This window comes from Poecilia reticulata, chromosome 4 (assembly GCF_904066995.2).
Source record: "Poecilia reticulata chromosome 4, P_reticulata-male-v2, whole genome shotgun sequence".
Lineage (NCBI taxonomy): Eukaryota > Metazoa > Chordata > Actinopteri > Cyprinodontiformes > Poeciliidae > Poecilia > Poecilia reticulata.
The window spans coordinates 24,500,867-24,520,917 of record NC_088833.1 but is presented as its reverse complement, the minus strand read 5'-3'; the positions used below and the strand labels follow the sequence as shown (position 1 = coordinate 24,520,917).

The 20,051-nt window shown below is 40.2% G+C and overlaps 1 protein-coding gene and 1 long non-coding RNA gene across 3 annotated transcripts in view; one reads left to right on the top strand and one right to left on the bottom strand.

Annotated features, from left to right (window-relative positions):
• Positions 1-20,051, bottom strand: part of dab1a (DAB adaptor protein 1a) — a 247,672-nt gene that overhangs the window by 191,539 nt on the left and 36,082 nt on the right. Inside the window, exon 2 of one of the 2 annotated variants that reach the window (XM_081606533.1) lies at positions 8,855-8,928. The exons of the other annotated variant lie outside the window; for it this stretch is intronic. The gene's annotated coding sequence lies outside the window, so the exon portion shown is untranslated. The remainder of the gene's footprint in view (positions 1-8,854; positions 8,929-20,051) is intronic. 2 annotated transcript variants of the gene reach the window in all.
• Positions 1,397-2,076, top strand: LOC103463783 (uncharacterized). The gene is made up of 2 exons (XR_533546.3): positions 1,397-1,638; positions 1,799-2,076. It is a non-coding gene; the product is annotated as an uncharacterized LOC103463783 (long non-coding RNA).

Sequence of the window (20,051 nt, the reverse complement as noted above, 5' to 3'; positions counted from 1 at the left end):
TGGAAGGAAAAGTTTACACCCATCCATCCATTTGCTAAGCCTTCCTGCAGGATGGCGAGAGAAATGAGGTCTATCTAGTGTTCAGCGGATGAGAGGTGGGACAGAGTACGTCTGTCTGGGTTATTCAGAGTGTCTCCATATGATAGATTCCAACTCTGTCATATGGAGACACAGGACACACAACCGTGCACAGATGCAGTCATACCCAGGGGCAATTAACCAACCCAACCCAAAGGTTTTGATTGTAGGAGGAAGCCAGACTATCTGTGGAGAACATGCAAAGGCCCCTGCTGGGATAAACCTAAGATCTGCGAGGTGACACCGCTAACAATTGGACCCATCATGCAGACAGAAGAGCTTAAATCAAACTATTTTACAAATAAAATCTTTAAAATGTAGGTTGCATTTGATCCGGCCACATTAAGTCAATGATTTGTGGAGCCACCTTTTGCTGCAGTTACATCTGCAATGGTTTTGAGGTATGCCTCCACCAGAGACTGAAATTGTTCCCCAATCTTTGCAAATTAGCGAAAGCTCATCAGTGAGATTAGATGGGGAGTATCTGTGAAGATCAATTTGAAAGTTTTGCCACAGATTGTAACATGGATTTAGCCTAGGTTCACAAATGTATATGCTTTCATCTGGAAATGCATCTGATAAAAGCATCTCCGTATATTCCCCTCACTTCAGCGCAAATCTTCAGTGAGCTCCTGCATAAAGGGAGAGCTACATTAGCTAGAGACCAAAAACTACTTTTTTAATTCCATTTAAAATGAATCAATCAAAAAATAAATAAATTATAGATCTCCTGCTGTTTAAAGTCTATTATTTCACAAAGGCTTATTTGCCTTCTTTTGTATTGCTTGGCTGTATAGAAATGTTATGCTTATTAGTGACTGGCCTGCTTAGCTGCAGTGCATTGATTGAAGTATAAAGAGAAAAGAGTAATGCTTTCCACCGAGGAGCTCTGATTGAATACAGTGCATGGTTATTGACTATGGAGGAACTGCACACACATTTATATACCTATAAAACAGGTACTCCACTACTTATAGAATCACCTGAAACTGTCATACATCATTACTAACTAACAGTCCGATCAATACTCAATTAACATGCTCCAAATGTGGCCCGTGGAGCAGATACATCACACTCACAACAACATATCCACCTCTGACAGCCCATTCCATCTGAACTAGGAGGACTGGCCCACTGTAGCTCAACAAGGCTGTGTGGAGGTCCTGCATTCCTCAGTGGAGAGCACAAGCAGAATAACACATCTCCGCTTTGTGAGAGCTTGACGGGTGTTACGGGCTAATTATTCCCCCAGCTCCTTCCTGTAGTGTCACGGCTATAGCTTCCCCCTCTCAAACAGCTGCTCTGCTAATTACCTCTGGTGGTCTCTCCCGCTCGCTCTGTCTGTCTCAATTATGGGCTCTCTTTCTCCTGCTCTCCCCCCTCCGTACTGCCGCAGCTAAGACAGGGACGCTCCCAGCTGATACAAAAGACAATCTATTTTTTTCTATCCCAAAGAGAAGTTGTATCCTCCCATCAGAATCCGGCAGGAAAAGCAAAGGATGGGTCCAGCTGGTCAGGGCGAAATGGAGGCATCAATCTAACGCTTTGGACACAGTAGAGGTACCATTCAAAACTTTTTTTAAAAGTCTAATTTATTTTAAGAGCATCTTCAAATGTTCAGTGTTTTTGCAAAAAAGTATTTAAAACTCTGAACGTTTCCGTCACATTCCTACCAGAAACTTCAATCTATTTAATTTGCGTTTTATGTGTTAATTTTCAGATGCTCTGCGGACAACCTGAACTAAAAGATAACATACAAAGACGAATTGGTGTTGGCCATCTGTTCTTGTGGAAATTTGCTGGAGACTCGCTGTTGTAATTGCAGCAAATGGTGGTTCTCCAAATTAGCAAGGGTCCTGATTAAATTTGCATACACCACTTAAAGGAGTTTTATTTGTTTATAAAATCAAACCATGCCTCATTTACCTTAAACTACACTTTGCATTACTTTGTTTTGGAATAATTTTACACTGAAATAAACACTGCATTTAGATTTCATTGTGGGTTGTTTTTTTGTTTTTTGTTTGCATTATGTGTTTGCTATGGTATTTCACATCAGACGTGCTCACTACTAAAAACGCATCAATTTTCCACATATACACAAGAGAGCGAGCAGAAATGCGTGCATGTTAATCGACTCCTCTTTCAGCTCTGAAAAGCGTTTTGATGGAGTCAGCACATTTAGAGGTGGCAGAAGAGCAGAGGTTACAAAAGGATGCATTTCTCAGTTTTTTTTTTTTCCCTCGGAGATGGGTGGAGGCTGAGGGATTATTACACGGGACGAGGCCTGTAATGCTGCAACGCAAAAATGATAATGAAATGTACAGGGGAGAGGATTACACTATCCATACCCTCCCATTGGTCTAATCCGGGCTCCATATTTACATAACACACCTGAGCACCGGAGGAATCCCACCAGAGCAGCCCTGATATGGATACAATGAGCACTATGTGCAAGACTGTTTACACTAACAAAAGAAGGGGAATTGAGAATTACTGGTAGGGGATTTGCAGCAGCTCCTTCATAGCTAAAATAATGCTGAATCAGAGCACGTAGTTTGTGCCGCGATGTAGCAGGGCTTCTGAGTTAGGAGCACTAAAATAGTTTTAAGGCCTGCATAATAACCATGAATTTTTTTCTGAAGCACCTACTGGCTATAAGGAGATTATGTTCTTTGCAATAAGAGAGGTATCTACACCACAGGACAAAGTCGTAAGCCATCTTCGCAACACATTCCTCATCTACGTTACTGGAATTGTTGCCACAAAGAAGAGAAAAGGGCGTTTTAAATCTGCTATAAAAAGGGACCTAAACAGCCGTGGGGAGTCGCCGAGCATCACAAGAGTAGTAATGCACAATGTCATATTCTTTCTATGTATTCATAATGCTCTAACGTGAACAAAAATACTGATCCATCCAAACCAAAACCTGATTGGTGAATTGGGAGCTACATAATATTTACTGTGCAATACAATGAAATGGCCTGCTTATACAAGCAGTAAAAAAGTTGTGCGTCTCTGATTAAAAGACGGATAAAAACGGATTGAATAAAAGCATCTCAGTGTCTGCGTTCACCGACTCGCAAGTACGTTGAGACCCGGAGACCAACCTCAAGTATTCTGGCTCTCAATGCTGCAGGACAGACAGGGTAAAACTCCATCACAGCTGACAGTGATCTAGCAACAGCATCCACACAATTCACCTCTCCCCATTACCTTCATTCCATCCCCCATCTATCCATTTATCTATCTATCCATCCATCCATCTTTAGCTCATCTCCGGCCTGTCAAAGCAGCAGAGCCGTATGTCAGCCCGGTACGTGTGTGCACCTCTGCTCCTGAGTGTGTATTAGTCTATGTGCATGTGTGCCAGGGGAGCGGTTGTATGTCATGGACATCTTCTGCCCACAGAATCATGTTATTGATTGGATGCATGTTGCACTGCACTGTAGGCAGCCGAGACTGATCGTACGCTGCACAACATCTGTTCTAGGGCTGGGAAGGTGATAAGAAGTAAAAGAAAAGGGGAGGAGGGAAAAAGTGCATGTAGGACGGGAAGCCCTTTCAGACCTTTTCTGAGAAGGTAGAAAAGGTCAGTTCACCCAAACCTCTTAATCCTAAGAAATCTTCACTTTTCTTTTCACTATACTTTGCAAAAGTAATCATATCCATTGAACTTCATTACATTTTATCCTCTGCAACCATAAGCGTCCATTTTACTTTCATTTTAAGCTACATTCCAACAGACTATTACATAATAGGCAAGTGGAAAACAGTTTTATAAAGCAAAATATCTGAAAAGTGGTATGAATATTTCTGTAAGGCACTGTTCACATAGGTTCATATAGTTATTAACCAGGTGATTATCCATCCATCCATCCATCCATTTTCTTTGCACCCTTGTCCCTCAGTGGGGTCGGGAGGGTTGCTGGTGCCCATCTCCAGCTAACGTTCCAGGCGAGAGGCGGGGTCACCCTGGACAGGTCGCCAGTCTGTCGCAGAGCAACAGAGACAGACAGGACAAACAATCATGCACACACACACACTCACACATAGGGGCAATTTGGAGAGGCCAATTAACCTGACAGTCATGTTTTTGGACTGTGGGAGAAAACCGGAGTTTCCGGAGAAAACCCACGCATGCACAGGGAGAACATGCAAACTCCATGCAAAAAGACCGGGGCCGGGAATCAAACCCAGAACCTTCTTGCTGCAAGGCAACAGCTCTACCAACTGTGCCACTGTGCAACCCTTAACCAGGTGATTATTTTTTTAATAAACCCTTAGTGGACAGTGAACAAAAAACGATTTTAAGATCAGTCACAGGTGACCATTTACATCAGATGCTACTGTCAGTGTTTCAATCCATGAACTGTTTTAGCTCAGTTTCCGTCCTCTTAGTTGAAAAATTATACAAGTATTTTTCTTGGATATCCAAAGTCTAACAAAAAAGAGTAGTTAGATGTTAAATGATAATGAAAAGTGTTAGAGTGAGAGCAAAACTGGAAGAGGCATGGTGGTATGAGGTGGTGCACTCAGACGAAGGCTGATAGGCTTGAAGGTGAACCAATCAATTATTCTCCACAGTCAATAATTCAGAGTAGACCAGGGGCCTTCTGTGTATGTGGACCAATGCAGTAATGCACACTTTCACAGAGACACACACACACCAAGCAGCCGGCCCAGTGCCCTGATTTGATTTAAGATGACCAGTCAATGTGGATTCAAGGCTTCAGAGGCCCAAGACTTTAAATTATTGCTCAGCTTAAAGACTGGGGACGAGCAGTATTTTTTCCCTTCATGGCAAAACCCTCTGTTCTTTCTGTTTTACCTTACTTCTTTCATCTTGCTCTTTGTTTCTTCTCTCCTAAATCTCAGGCTGGCAGAGAAGGAATACGGGCCCCTGTTGTCTCACACATTCACGTTTTAACAACATGTTTTCTGAAGAGCTGGGATATTTTTGTCTTCCAGGTTTGCTCTGCCCTGGTTTGCCTTTTCCGCTTCCCTCCGTACACGTCGTATACACACACACACACACCACATACAGAGCGATACATGTACACTCACATGGACACAAGCACACTATCCATTTCTCTGTAATTGAAAAGATGCCCTGGCTGTTTGCCACACCGCTAAAGTGGATCAGATGGCAGAATATCCCTGAGGTAGTACATCTCCAACAGGGAGAATTAAAGAGAAAAACCTCTCCCTCTCTCACTCTGCCCCTCTGTCTTTGCCTCTTACAGTGCTTGTATTTCACTGTCTCCCTCTCATACACACACACACACACACACGCATACTGACAGAGAGTCAAACGCAGTGAATAAGGCTGACTGCGCCATTCCTAATGTCCCAGCTCCCTCCTTCCTTTGTTCCAGTCCTCTATTACAATATGAATGGGCCTGTTAAAGTAGAATTGGACCATTTGTCTTGTGTGAATTTCTTCCTTCACGACACAAGGACTAGAAAATGATTCCTCAGCTCTTCGATACACTCTGAGGTCTCGGAGATGAAAGCAGACAGCAGAAAAGACTCACAGAGAACCTATAGCGCGTCCGTTTTCTGTGTACACTTGGCAAACGGCAAATATTCAATGATGAGTCAACACAGAAGCAATCAAACTCTCTCATCAACTTTTTCTCACTCCTTGTATAACTGGTTGGCGAGCACTTTCTTCTTGTTCGGTAGAAAACACCGCGACTGGACACCGACTCAAGAAACACAGCAAAGATAAGAGATTGGTGAGTAGCGTGAACCACGATGTGCAAAACTGCATCTGAGAGAAAAGCATCTTATCATCATGTGAAGAGATAAATCCTAGGACTAATAAGGTGAGTTTGAAGGTAAATGTGACAAATGCTCATGATTACTGTAATAAAAGAGGACGAGGAATGAAGGCAGATTATTGCTCCAATATCTGCTTCCACATCAAACGACAGACCTGATCACCATAACCATCACCGAGGAGCCGTTTACATCAGTCAAGGAGACTGTCTTTATGACTTCACCTAATGCAGTATTTACTAGTTTATGAAAAAAAGGTTTAGCCTGGAGTTTTGGCAGGGCATTGCTTGTGTATATATATATATATATATATATATATATATATATATATATATATATATATATGCGACTCTCCCGAAACATTCATAAACATTCATAAATCGGAAACATAAAGTCAAAGAAACAATGAAGTACTGCAAAGTAAAACAGTACCATCACTGCTGGAAATCCACTTCATCTCTCTTTTTGAAGGGCCAGTGTGAATAACCCAGACAGTACTTTGAGTTAGCGTGCGTGCGCGTGTGTGTGGATGAAAACGCAGCTCCGCGTGGCAGGAGTGCAGCCGTCTAACCTGCCCTTCCCTCCAGTCCTGTCCTCCCAGCTGCCACAGTGGAGCTGCCTGCCTTTTAATTACCAGCTGCACGATAAAGAGAGCGAGCAGGTGATGCGTGACACTTCACTGCGCCTCATAAACTTTGAACTGATATTGTCACTGAATGCAAACCAAGGCAAGGTGTGATTTTGGGGGAGGTGGGGATGGGGCCGGGGGCCCTGAGGCTGTGTCTGTGTGTGTGTGTGTGTGTGTGTGTGTGTGTGTGTGTGTGTGTGTGTAGTAAATCAGAGAAAAGCGTGGCTCCCTGTGTGCAGCAGATTGCCTCAGCTCACACCACTGCCTCTGCAAATTAATACCATTGATTTTCCTTTGCCCAGTGTCCAACAGACACACATTCATACACACAGTTACGAGCACGCACACACGCGCACACAGGAACACACCCCAGCTGGTCAGAAGGTAGGCTGAGGATAATGGATCTTTGGATCGCTGTACTGCAGGAGACCTTCCTTCTCTTTTAACACGCACACACACACGCGCACCCCTACACACACACACACACACACACACACACACACACTAAGCAAACAGATAAAAGCATACGAATGAAATGGATGAAAACGAACATATCAGTTCTGACACCTCCCTGAACAAGGGCTGCCAAAGATTGTGAATCACACACTCGCATCTTCAAAAATGCATTTTAAATGTTTGAGGTTTGCAAGTTGAATGAAGCCCGACACAAATGGATTGTCAAATTGATTTGAATGCAATTAAATCTCCAAAGGGACTACAAACAGTTTACATTTTTATATGAAGAGGAAAACGCTAAAAGGAGAAGCAAAGAGGATCTGACACTGAATGACATTCAAACAGGTTAGAGAGATCCAGTATAATGAGATGGAGGATGAGAGAAGAGAAGCCGGCAGGGAGCTTTTAACTAAAACCAAAAGCTGACTGCAGGTAGGCAGTAGGACATAATTATTACTAATCAACACACATCAGCTAATTGTATGCCTCCAAACTACATTCCTCTTTTAGAGAGAACTATACAACTTTATTCTGAAACAAATGAGATCCATCTGCATGTCAACGTGTTGAGTGTTTATGAGTGCAGATCTGTGAATATGATGAAGTGCTTCAAGTAGCTGGTTTGACAAGAAGGCACCATTAAGTTCAGGCCATTTACCATTTATTTGACCACATAATGGTATAATTAAAATTGGTTATGAAGTTAACAAATTTTGACAGTTTTTGTGAATTAGAGATAATTGTGTGTGATGGCAAGGAATAAGTAGTCAGCATGAAGATATATCGAGGTTTATTGAATTTATGTTTCTGATTTCCCAACAAACCACTTCTGAGGTTTAAACAAATGATGCTCCTTCTCCTCCAACTTTTGCTGTGACTCCTACAATTTCCATCTTGCTTAGAAGAAGGATTATATTGGCTGCTTTTTAATATTTCCTGCAGCACTAAACACTTGATGTGGGAACTGCAGGAGCGGCACCTATAGATTTTTAAATGGTTAAGCTCTTAAAGCTACACTTGCCATACCACAAAGATGCAGACAGTCTGACTATTCAAACAACCAACACCGGCTTGTTTTACTCCTGACATTACTTAGAATCAAGCAGAATACCAAAAAACATTCCACACAAAGACCATAGAGAAATCACAGACAAAATATGTAATTAATACATGATTGTATTGAAGTCTGTGATGCAAAAGATAAAATAATTTGGGCAAAATCTGAAACTGAGTTCTAAAAAAAAAACTTCAGTTGAATAATGAAGATGCAGTTCATTGAGCTTGAAGAATTTTGACAGTATTAAGCTTTATAATTCATTTACATTTTTAAAGATAGCATTTTGAAATAAAGCCCAACTTTATCCCTTTCTGGTCTTAAAGGAAGCGGTAGTGTGAGTCAGCTTCTGTCTCCTGTGATGTCAGATGATAAAAATGGCTGCTCTGCAAAGGCCGCATGGCTATGAACAAAGCACACACAAAACAAAACAACAACAAACCCGCTAGCGATCCATGAGCTATTTTATGGAGGTGGAGTAAACTCTCAGCAGAGTTTATCAACCAGTTTCCCATCACTGGTGCAAGGTCACCCATTCCCAGTGACAGTCCAGGCCATGAGGGGGTGTGAATCTGTGTGTGTGTGTGTGTGTGCACAAGAGTTGAAAGCTGTGCAGGCCTCAAAAACCTTGGAAAGCAGAACAGAGCATCAGAGCTGTAACAATAAGGCAGCCTGTTGAACACGAAAAGCTACAGTTGCTGCGTGTGGTGCAAGCGCGCATATAAATTCAAATACCAGCAAACACACAACAGCACAAATACCCACATCTGCCATCTCTAATGATGATTTATGCCTGGCCCTGAAGGCAGGCATGCATAACTGTAGCAGTCACAAACACACACGGATCCACTTACAGATGCACTCTCAGGTAAATACGCCAGGATAGTTCCGTCTTTCCTTCGCTGTCTCTCTCGCTTTCATGCACCTCCTAAAGAAGAAAAAAATTACAAGATGGATTTGTTGTAGCAGCAGCTCGCACTTGGTGATGTGCAGTGGAAAAAACTGCATATTAAAAATGGAATGAGGGAGAAGAAGAAAAAAAAACCTAAAGCAGCAAAGGAAGAGAGATAGTCATCTCCCCGTTGACTACCACGGTCTGAGCTCATTTACCATGTGCTATCTCCAATAGTCGTGTAGCTGTCCAATCTCTTTCTAGATATTTCCTTGGAGAAAAACTGCTCATTTTGCTCTCCTCTTAACGCACACTGCGCTAAGTCACGGTCTTATTGAAAACACATTTCTCACCGTACAGTAGATGCTCTCTGCAATCTGCGAATGTGTTTGTTTTTGTCTGAAGGAAGTGCAGATGTCCAGAGAAATGCTGCTCTGCAAATGAAAATGAATGGGGGGAAACTACAAGGCATCAAAAAGAAAATGGTCATGCATGTGTACATTTTAGAGTAGAACACAGGATCGCTGCAGGAGCTCTTATGATGAGAGCAGCTCTCAGGCATCTCAATTATGTCGGCTGGCTCACAAAATCAGAAGGGCAGGGACTCATTGCCAAAATGTCAGGAGACATTTGTCATATTCATCTTTAAAAACCTGCAAGGTATGAAAAGCTTTGTAAATATAAGCACTGAGAAGGAAACCAATTTGTTACAATAAACAAAGCTGTGGAGTGTGAAGTTTTTATAAAGGATTTTCTAAGGATTTTCCAAAGCAGCTCGTTTTTATGGTATCAATATTTGCATTCAGGGTTTAAAAGAAACAAGAATATTTCCTTATTTAACAACTCAATCAATCTTGAGACTGGTATTTAGGAAAGTAGTAGTGAGACAACTCCACTTCTGTCTTCCAAGAAACATTCACCCTTTAAGAAACGCTTCCAGACTAAAACACGAATCCTTGAAAACGTCTTACGCAACGCAGCCATGCAATCACAGCATCACCCATCAAACCAGTCTTTATTTGGCATAAATTTGGACAAAATCGTTTGGCATGACTTTTGATACCAAATGTTTCCCCATTTGTAATTCCACTATTGTATTTAGACAAGAAGAGTCTCATTGTGTTAGTCGACGCAGCACTGCAAACACTAAAATAATAATATAGCGAGCCAGTCGGGTCAGGTTGGAAGAGCTATCCAATCAATTTTTAAATCTCTCATATTTCATCTATTTTTCATTCTTTTCTTCATTCCTATTTTTTTTTTATTTTTCATGAGTAATGTTTTTAAAAAAATCCTCTTCCTTCAGAATATCATCTGAACCAAAATTTACTTCACCCCACTGTACAAAAAAAATTGTAGAACTACAGTCGTAATTGCCTTTATGAACTGATCAGTCTCTCGCTTTACTTTACAGTAATTTTGTGCCACTCTTCACAACGTTTGACCACAATGAAGTGTTAGAGCGATAATAGATAAAAAGGAGAACAAAAATGAAGTTAGTGCAGTAAATTTTCACCAAACCATTTTTATTTTAGATGGAACAATGTGTTTCCATCTGTAAGAGAACTACGGCTTTGGAGGATTTTTTTTTTCCCATCAAGACGACGAGCTGAAGCTACACAGAAATGGTTTGAAGACGAGGTGGTGTTCTGAAGTGGCCCAGTCAAAGCCCAGATCTCAATTCCAATAGATAATTTGTAGCTGGGCTTGAAAAGGGCTGATCGCAGCTGATCCCCTCACAACCTGTCAGAGCTGAAACAGTTTTACAAATAAAAATTAACATCCGAGCCTGATTTAGACTTATCCACATAGACGCCATGTTGGCGTTGCAACCAAAGGCGCATCTGTATCTTCTTAATTGTTTAAAATTATTTGAAGCCCTTCTGTAGACATTCTTAAACTAGACTAAATGACAAAATACTTAAGGTTGAGTAGGAAATGAGATTCATTTATGGTGGCTTGGTGCCAGTGTAAGATTTCAAAATTATATCCAACTCATTATGGGGCATAAAGATACAGATGTTAAACTCTGAATATGTTCTTTCTTCCAGAGACTACCGTGTCAGTAGGGAAATGAGAGAAACTCACTGAAACTGCACCATCTGTAGCCTTAGACTTGGTGTCAAGAGGGTTATTAAATGTAGGCAATTAAGCCCATTTCAAACTATGTGAATGCATTTACAAATTAGGTGTTGTTGCCATTTAAATGTCACCCTTTTCACCAGCACTGTGAGCAAATGTACAATTCGGTTTGCAGCTACTCACTACATGTGGAAAAAAAAAAGTGAGCTCCTTATTCAAATTCATAGCAGGTGTCCTCTGAAAAACAATATAGTCAACAGGCAGCTTTGGGTTTATTTTAGAGTAAAATCAACTAGAAATAAAATCGTTAAATGAGCCTTTTCCTCAGAATGAGCCGTTTCTCGCTTCTGACAGCGTGGATCCTTTCTTCATTAAGTCTATGTTTTACTAGCCTGTTTCTACAGAGACCCATAATGGAAAAAAAAAACAAACTGGTTCTTTCTTACTTTTCTCCAGCCACTCATTGTGCTTAGAATGGGATACCTTGCTTGCCATCATGTGTCACATAATCTTAGGTAACACTCCTTTTAACACCATCAAGAATTTGTGGTGGATTGTGAGCTTATACAAAGAACGCACAGTGTTGTTTTAGGCCTTATGAATTGTGCATTTGGTGATAGAGTGTATAAATGAGAAATACGACCGTGTTTTCTGCCTGACCATGTTGCGACACCAAAGCACATAAAACAAAACACAATCCCATCACCTGAGCACATTTCTCAGTTACTAGACGACACACTGACATAATACTGTCCATGAGAAACAACTGGAGACTTAAGCCACAGTTAAGCACACAATTTTACACAGGTATTCTGTATCTTCAATGCATGACGTTTCTAAGTGGGTTCCCTCAATTACCTGTTGCGACAAGCTAAATAAGTTCAAGAAAAACACATTAGTTTGAAATTGCATAAAACTTTAACATGGGTGATATTCGTTTGCCAAGTTACACAGTGACTAACTTATTTTTTCTTAATAACATGAATAAGTTTGCCTATTGCAATGAACTTCATCAAGGACTAAATCTATAAACTCAGATAAATTGGCAAATTGTCTTTATATAGTATTTAAGAAAAAAAATAAGTTAAAACTAAGTTGGTTTTAGGAAGCTTCATAACACTTTCTGGAGTTTAATTCAAGTGTTGTAGTTTTCAAACCGCTTCAAATCCCATTGTCTAAATTTGATGAGCCAATCTATTCATTTGACAATTTTCCCTTTATCTGTTCACCCACCAATTTTTCCATTCATTCTACCATTTGTTCATCATCCATCCAGCTATATATTTTTTCATTCAGGTTCCATATTTAAATCATAACTAATGTAGAAACATCTGCTGTTGCATTACTACTTATGCAAAAAAATGAAACATCTGACAACTCTGGAAATTCACGTCTTGAAAAGTTGTGCATCCTCACTGCAGTCAGAATGCACATAGATAAACCCAGCATTGACCAACATTTCCCAGCAGCTATTGATCTAAAAACAACAAAACCACAGATGCAGAGCCAAAGTGTTTGACAGTCGAGATGCAATTTCAGTTTTTAAAGAAGCTTGACCTGCATCTGGGGCTAGGGGAATAAAGGCTCAGTTAGCAAGAAGTAAGCTAACCTTTTGCAATACGGCTATTGTTCCTTTAAATAATTCATTCAATTTCCATTTTAACTTTGTCCCATTTACAGTCACAGGGGAGCTATCCCAACAATCAACAAGTGAGAGACGGGGTAAAGCCCATGCAGCTCAACAGCCAGCTTCAGAGCCAACTTAAACACATTCAAGACAAGCAGGGATGGTATGTCCGTTTGGTTTATGTCTTTTCTGTCAGATTTGTACCTTACTATGACTCCAAACACGCTGCATCCATAAAACTGCAGTTTTACCGTAGCAAAGGATATTTAAGTCTCTCTGCATTTTTAATGAGTCTATGCAGGAATGTGATATTCATTCAGAGTTTCATGAGGTGCTGAAATCGATCTGATGATTCTTCTGAACCAGCAGTTTGCAACCTGTGGCTCTTTGGATCGTTAAGGATCGCCAATGGTTCTTACCAACAAGTCAATGCTTTTAAATATAGATGTAATAATTAACAGAATGACAACAAAAGTACCAGCAGTATCAGTAATTGGGGATGTACTCTTTTGTTTTTCCTTCCCAATTTGTTTCCCAAAACAACCAGCAAGCAGAACTAAAGTTCAAAAATGTTAGAAAAGCAGAGCTGATGTTGCTTGTAAAATAAATTGAGAAGAATTAGAATAAAAATCAGTTTCTAAAATATTCCATGATTTGTGTTATATAATTACAAAAATATTTAGAGATTTGTATAAAAGGAAACTTTATCACGTTGATTTTATGACATGATTTTGGGTATGCTGTCTGCCAGCATGGAAGCACTGATGCATGCGAAATATGAAAATACCAATAATCTTACTATGTAACTTTACATTTAAAAACTCTAAAGTGCTAACCATATGATTTAATAGTTAATCTACCCCCTTTGAGTGAGAAAATGCAACTTATTTTGTGTTATTTGAGTTATTTGAGATATAAAAGTACAAATGAAAAACAACTGTCAATATAATCTTTCAGTATAGTAATACTCTTACGGTAAAATCAAGAAGTATGGAGAATAAATGTTCTTTTGTCTCTTTTTCCACTTTTTACAACAATCTCGATTACAATCTTTTTTATTTTTTTACAGTCACACCTCAGTGTCAGTAGATCCTCTCCCACCCTGCTCAGTTCACTCCATGTCCTTCCTACTCATTTCCATCCGTTCTCCTCTCCTTTCATTATCTCTCCTCTGCTGTCCTCTTGTCTCCTCTCTTGGTCTCCTCTGAGCGGAGCAGTTGTCCTTGCAGCCCCCTCAATCAACCACACACAGCTCGAGTTGGAGGCGGTCCAAGCCCATTCCCTTGAGCCCTAGATGGGTGACTTCCAACAGTGCTCCCCAGGCTTTCCTCCAGGCCTGTGGGTCTGAGAGCTGGCAGCTCTGGGAGGCTATTGTCAGAGAAAGATTAACCACACATGACAGCTATTCTGCAACACACACACATATCCTGACACATGCAGAAGCACATATTCCCTCAACATAACAGCTTTTGTTTAACGTCAATGAAGATGTGAACTGGCAGGCTACAGTGTAACACTATTCTTGTAGATTCTCCTGCTAATATTGTACAAAGTGGGCAAATATCAAGAGTGTGTATGCAAGCAGTAGTGCTCACTTGGGCTGTGTGCTGGGTAAGTAATCCTGCTGAGGATATTGATTTTCTATGGAGGGGAGTACACAAGTAGATACATATCTTTATCGGGCTCGGATGTAAGCACACTGTAAGGAAATGGAGTCGTGTGGATGTTATTCCCTAATCTGCTGTACGGGAGCTGCAGATTATATCCATGTCCAAGATCCGGCCTGTGCTAATCTGCTGCATGCAGTGTGTGTGTTTTTGTCCATCTCTCACATTCAGATACATAGTTTTGTACAACACAATGATCTCATCATGCAAATTTGCACAAAAGAAAAATATTCCTCCAGCCAAACTCTTTGGTGTGGAAGTTGCTGCTGCTCAATGGAGTTAAAGTTGGAACTTTGTAGTTTCCAATCCATGTGTGAAAGTGACGCCTCATGCTCCCTAGAGCACACTTTCACAATTTGAGCCAGATGAACTTCATTCTACAGGTAAATATTGATGCTGAAGTTGGACCTGACCCAGTGCAGCAGCTTCAGATCGTAGCGCTCCACCATGATCGCTTTCGATTCCTGGGGTTCCTTTCTGCTTTCTATGCTTGTAAATTTTCTTACTTTCACTAACTATCACAGGAGTTCTACTGCTTCTGTTTAATTTCACAGAATGTTTCTGTAGAACAGTTTTTTCTCTGCTTGATGCATGCCGATTATTTATCCGTTCTTAAAACAGACTAACATCTCTCGACAGGGTATTTGAAGAAAAGAGAAGCTTCTTATTTCATCAGTTGGAGATAAATAGCTGAAAGACAATTACCCATGCTGCAATTAACTAATAGGAAGCTCATGCCCATTTGCTAAATGAAATCCAGATGGAGTCTTTTTTTGGTGGGCCACGCAGTGAAGATGCTTTAACTTCTGAGGAGGAGTGATTACTGACAGGCTCACAGGTGAGTTAATTAAGAAAATACTCAACTACTGTGAGGGGAGGCGGACTATGATGAGGGAAACTGAATACAAAATGAACACAGAGATCTAGGGAATTTATAGAAACCAGAAAAATAACACAAAGGACTCAATCACAAAAGGAAGGATGGAGTAAAAAAAAAAACAGAAACAAAACAGGTCTGGACAAACAAACAGTCCTTTACAGTTAACAATTGTCATTTATATAATTTGCAATTCCACAAAAGCAAACATAAAAATGGCAACCTGAAGGAAGACATCTTCAAAATAAAACAAACTACAATCTACAAATCTAAATGCAAGAAATTCCTAAACAGCAAAACACAGCCCCGTGATATAAAACTGAGGAATAAACTAAATTCAGTTTGTTATATTTGGAAAATAATCAACATATAAAATCAAAGTACTAATGGTCGCAACAGTGTTTTGCTTTGGAAGGACTACTTTTTCACACACACAGTGTGACATCACCTCTGCTTTTATTATGAACAAAATAATAACTCCTCAAGGCAGCAGCAAATACATATACATACAAACACATACAATAATCATTTTTTTTAAAAACCATAAACCCAGCAGTCTGGCATGTCGGCAGGAGAGAGAGCGATGAAAACTGCTGTGTCCCACATACATCCTCGACACACTGCCTGCCTTCTTCAACGCTCATATAGCCATCCCCTCCCTACTGCGCTCCCTCTTCTCTGCCGTCTCCACACCCCACTTCACCCGTCTGCCTCCCACCACCCCACAACAGAATCCCAGCAGCGGCTCACAGGAGAGGTGGCACACTTTGAGGATAAATTTAGAAATGAGGAGCAATCCCAAGGCCGGCACAGAAAAGAGAAAAGTGGAGACAACACACACATGTATGTCTGATCACACACACCGATATCTCAACATGCTGTCAGCGCGTGCGGAGCTGTGTTATGTGCAATATAAACATTCGCGGGAGTCCAGGTTTTACTGAGAACACGGCAGGTTTGATGTCGAGAAGTTAAGGGAAAGGGAGGAGGAGAGCAATATATAGCATTGTCATCCTCGGATGTGATGCGAATCGCAATGCCAGAGCTGGATGGACCCCTGAAGAGGTGGAGACACAAAGTGACTTTGAGGCTTCAGAAGGACACTTTGTTCCTTAAGTTCTTGGGTAAAAACTCATCTCAGGGAGATTCGTTCTTACAAACACACACAGAGTCGCACGCTCCAACAAATCTGCTTCAGTGTGCAATAGCCTCTCTGCTTCACTGCTCAACCCTGAACAACCGCTTTCCTCCCTTATAACACCCCTGCTGCCCTCCATCTCTCTCCTCCCCTTTCTTATCCAATTTTATTATTACTATCTCACCTCTCTTTTCAACCGTTGCCCCCTTCCACCATTGAGCTACCCTCCGGTCCTGAGGGATCCAATCGACTATCCAACCATTTATCACCACTGCATATATTTTACTAAAGGTACTCAGAGGAAAATAAAAACTCTTGGCTTTGGTAAATTTAAAGTTCTCGGCTAAGTAATTGGGAGCTGCCCAAAGAGAAGTTAGTTGAGTTTAATGATTATTTATAACTTTTCAGTAAGGTGAATATAGCCACACACACACACAGTCACTGAAAGAAGCAGAATACAGTCTCTTCTATCAGACATAAACAAACCATCTGCTGTGATGTCTCTAAAGATTAGACGTCTTTAACTTGATGCATTTGGATGCTTGGGGTGAAATCTAATAAATGTTGCTGCCAGGTTCTGAAAATAGTTTGCTTTAATAAGTGTAGATGATGAGTTTTGCTTTTTTTCTCTTCAGTTTTTCCTTGTTATTGAAATAATTTATCATCATCGTCTTATTTTTTTGTTAAGCTAGGGACGCCTGCTCCCTCCACCAGACTGATGGTGAATCACAGCCACTGCTGAATGATGATGTTTCCCTCACTGTGGGATGTAAATGCAAAATATCTTCTTTCTAGGTTTTTTTTTCATGTCTGTTTTAGAAAAAAAGTTAAAATGTTTCTTTGTAGTTTTAGATTTATTTAAAGTGTTTACAAACAACAAATTATTACATGTTAAGATTTCTGAGCCATGCTTTCAATTTTAAAAGAGGCATGTCATTTTATTGTATCTATTTGTATCTATTTGCCAGATTTTTTTAAATCTTCAAGCCAGAAAAACTGAAACCAGCCAATTTGAAAAGATTTCTTTACCTCGAGACTTTAGTAGTCTAACTCTACATATGAGAGCTAGATACGCCTCTGCAATGGCTCTTCACCATCCTGTGGTCTTCAGAGTCATGCACACTTAAGAACTTGTCAAATCACAGAGCAAAATGTGGGCCGTGGTTATACCGCATCGATGATTATGTTATGTTTCCACCAGCTATGCCTAAACACCAACACAAAACTCTACAGATTCTTATGCTATTGTGTTTAAAAGTTAGATTTATGTGTAGAGTTGGATTGGGTAATGTTAGCGTAAAAAATGGGAGGTTTTCTTACTTTATTTACTGTAAGGATGATGTATTTAGGGTTGGGGTAGTTGTCCACCTCTAAATGTATGGTGGACAACCTAATCTTTGTAGATCGAGATGTACGATACATTTTCAAACAGTTCTCTCTCAGACATTCATAGCTGAAGTATAGTTTTATCCTGTAATCCTGCTGCTTTAAACTTTATAAATTACTTTATGCCCGGTGTATTCTTGGCTTTCTGTTTGTTCACAAGTGTCTCAGAGGTCTGGACAAAACATTTGTACTTACACAAAGGTGGACTCTATTTACAACTTAAGAGAAATGTCAAAAACATCAACAAGTATATATATTTAAGCTTTTGGGTCTGACAAAGTCAATTAAAGTTCAGAATCAGAAGCAGAATTAAAGCAAAAGTAAAACTTGTGAAAAATTGTGTGCAAGAAGGAGAATGCTGCAAAAAAAGGAGAGCAAGGGAAGAAGGATTAGTTACTCTTGCCTTTTGACAGATTCGCTGTAGGAATAAACACAACTGGGAATAGCAGAGATCAATAATCTCACTGCCACAAACACACACACGCTCAAAGAGGCTGGTGTGGATCAATACACCTGGTGGAACAGCATTCCGGTAAACAACATTAATGAACACACATCTGTATACAGCAAATATCTCATGGAACAAATCGCTGTATGCCACATAACCTCACACGTCCAGCAAACATGTTAGGAGCTTCCCAGCAGCTCACTTTTCACTCAAACACCAACATGGAGGCAAAATAATGAGTAGATCTCAGATTTTTATTATGTACATAAAAGAACTTGAAAAGTGTGTCATACTCTTAACTAACATCCCTAAAGGCAATTCAGGACAACCAATTACCTTAAAGCAGCAGAAGGTAACATTTACAAAAAACTAAAATTTTTTTTACATATTTGTTCAGTCACTATTTTGTGACCTTTGACATCAGTAACACATTACTTAGTAATGCTTTGCTTTAATCCAAACCTTTTTTCAGTAATGAGTAATATAATGCTTTATTATTTCTAGGGCTGCACCTATTGCAGTTTTCTGGCTGATTGCCGATTTTGGCCGATTCCATTTTTTTTTGTCTGAAATGTTGCTCAATATAGCAAGAAAGTTGTTGAGTTGGCAACAGTGGGGGTCACTATTGATAATTGTAAACGTGCAGACATGACTTGGTGGGCCGGTCTGTCAGTCAAACTTTTCTCATCAGAGAACAAAAGAGGACAGTGGTTGATTCTTAGTCCTTTGCCAAGCTAGATAAGATCGGCTTCATGTGTAAAAATCGTCTGATCACAGATCTCCCAAAATTAAGGAAACTGGCACAGATAAATGGACCGGCCCATAAATCGGTGCACCCCTAATTATTTCCAATCGCGTACTCGGATAAAGAAGTTGAAGTCGGTGCCTTACCATTTTGTCATTTTACTTAGTAAAAAGATATATTGTTGCTTCCCTTCTCTGCCTCCTCCCTGTGGTCCTCCTGCCGTTTGCAGAAATGCACCACTGGCTCAGAAACAACCAATTGAGACTTGCATTTCAGAGCAACATGCAAGGATGGGGCAGAATGACAGGAAGTTCTGCAGAGTTGGAGGCTGAGTAAATATCAGCTCCTTTCAAACAGTATCTACGAAATTACATTTTACTGCACAGATGGGCGAAGGTCAACCTGACCCGCTCTATATATCTGTGTCGCTCCCTGCTGAAACATCCCACAATCAAGAACAAGGCATGTAATGGCCAACTTGGAAAGCAGTGAAGAAAGTAAAATCAATATGGGAGCTAAATTAGAAAAAGAAATATGTCCCTTTCCAACCACGATTAATAAAAGAAAAAAGTCAGACTCTACAAGCACCTTAATGTTAATTGTGTAAGGTGATGTACCTAACCCAAAAGGGATTTATAAAAAACACAGAAAATCTGAAGAGAAATCTGATTAATCCCTTGATCTTCACTTTCAATTAAAATTCTATTTCACCACATGTAAGCCTATTTTGTACCTTCTGTAATCTAAAGACACACACAGAGTGATATGTGGGTGTACCTCAGGAAAGTATTAATCTCCATATTGTAAATAGAGCTGCATCTCTTCTACCCGTCTGTGCTATGGGTTCTCTGACCTGGTCTTATCTGCAAAGTTTTCAGTAAAAAGGAATCTAATTTTGGATCCTCTGATTTCACTAAGAGTGGGATGTGAATAATAATAGGTGTATTACCTGGCAAGCAGACAGAAGAGGCTAATGCATTCGACTAATGATACACAGTTTGCTGCTTTCACACAGTGGCTCAGTGTGGAGCATCAGAGAATTTCATTTCGCTGGCATGAGTTCAAATTAAATTGACTCAACACATGTTTACTTGCTCTGTCTTAACGCAGCACATAGACGAGAATCTACGTTTCAGTAAACATCAAGTACCAAAAGGGAGAAGTTTGAGAGAAGCTGATGTGATGAAGC